The sequence below is a fragment of the Colobus angolensis genome, unplaced genomic scaffold (assembly GCF_000951035.1).
Source record: "Colobus angolensis palliatus isolate OR3802 unplaced genomic scaffold, Cang.pa_1.0 Scaffold288, whole genome shotgun sequence".
Taxonomy (NCBI): Eukaryota; Metazoa; Chordata; class Mammalia; order Primates; family Cercopithecidae; genus Colobus; species Colobus angolensis.
The window spans coordinates 1,224,197-1,226,172 of NW_012116132.1; positions in this window are offsets into that span (position 1 = coordinate 1,224,197).

Here is a 1,976-nt window from a genome sequence, read left to right on the forward strand (position 1 = left end):
GTTAGCCAGGATGGTCTTGATCTCCTGACCTCGTGATCCGCCCGTCTCGGCCTCCCAAAGTGCTGGGATTACAGGCTTGAGCCACTGCACCCGGCTATCCAGTCTTGAGTATGTCTTTATCAGCAGCATGAACATGGATTAATACAGTAAATTGGCACCTGTAGAGTGGGGTGCTGCTGAAAAGATATCTGAAAATGTGGAAGTGACTTTGGAAATGGGCAACAGGCAGAGGCTGGAACAGTTGGAGGGCTCAGAAGACAGGAAAATGTGGGAAAGTTTAGAACTCCCTTTAGTTTAGACTTGTTGAATGACTTTGACCAAAATACCAATAATGATATGGACAATGAAATCTAGGCTGAGGTGGTCTCAGATGAAGATGAAGAATTTGCTAGGGACTGGAACAAAGCTGACTCTTGTTATGTTTTAGCAAAGAGGCTGGCAGCATTTTGCCCCTGCCCTAGAGATTTGTGGGACTTTGAACTTGAGAGAGATGATTTAGGGTAGCTGGTGGAAGAAAGCATTCTAAGTAGCAAAGCATTCAAGAGGTGATGTGGGTGCTGTTAAAGGCATTCAGTTTTTTTTTTTTTTGAGACGGAGTCTCGCTCTGTGGCCCAGGCTGGAGTGCAGTGGCCGGATCTCAGCTCACTGCAAGCCCCGCCTCCCGGGTTCACGCCATTCTCCTGCCTCAGCCTCCCGAGTAGCTGGGACTACAGGAGCCCGCCACCTCGCCCGGCTAGTTTTTTGTATTTTTTAGTAGAGACGGGGTTTCACCGTGTTAGCCAGGATGGTCTCGATCTCCTGACCTCGTGATCAGCCCGTCTCGGCCTCCCAAAGTGCTGGGATTACAGGCTTGAGCCACCGCGCCCGGCCGGCATTCAGTTTTATAGGGGAAGCAAAGCATAAAAGTTCAGAAAATTTGCAGCCTGACAATGTGATAGAAAAGAAAATCCCATTTTCTGAGGAGAAATTCAAGTTGGCTATAGAAATTTGCAAAAGTAATGAGGAGCCGAATGTTAACCTGCAAGACAATGGGGAAAATGGCCCTAAGGCATGTCAGAGGTCTTCACAGCAGCCCCTCCCATCACAGGCCCAGAGACCTAGGAGGAAAAAATGGCTTCGTGGCTTGGGTCCAAGGTCCCCATGCTGTGTGCAGCCTAGGGACTTGGTGCCCTGCATTCTAGCTGCTCTAGCCATGGCTAAAAGGGGCCAAAGTACAGCTTGGGCTGTTGCTTCAGAGGGTGGAAGCCCCAAGCTTTGGCAGTTTCCATGTGGTGTTGAGCCAGTGGGTGCACATAAGTCAAGAACTGAGGTTTGGGAACCTCCACCTAGATTTCAGAGGATGTATGGAAACGCCTGGATGCCCAGGCAGAAGTTTGCTGCAGGGTCAGGGTGCTCATGGAGAAAGAACCTCTGCTAGGACAGTGTGAAAGGGAAATGTGGGGTCGGAGCCCCCACACAGAGTCCCTACTGGGGCACTGCCTAGTGGATCTGTTAGAAGACAGATACCATTCTTCAGACCACAGAATGCTGTATCTACGGCTTGCACCATGCGCTTGGAAAAGCCACAGATGGTCAACACCAGCATGTGAAAGCAGCCAGGAGGGGGGCAATACCCTGCAAAGCCACAGAGGCAGAGCTGCCCAAGACCAAGGGGACCTACTGCCTGCATCACCGTGACCTGGATGGGAGATCTGGAGTCAAAGGAGATCATTTTGGAGCTTTAAGATTTGACTGCCCTGGGGGCAGTGGCTCATGCCTGTAATCCCAGCACTTTGGGAGGCTGAGGTGGGTAGATCATGAGGTCAGGAGTTTGAGACCAGCCTGGCCAACATACTGAATCCCTGTCTCTATGAAAAATACAAAAATTAGCTGAGTAGGGTGTCGGGCACCTGTAACCTCAGCTACTCAGGAGGCCGAGGCAGAAGAATTGCTTGAACCCAGAAGATGGACGTTGCAGTGAGCCGAGATCAGGCCAT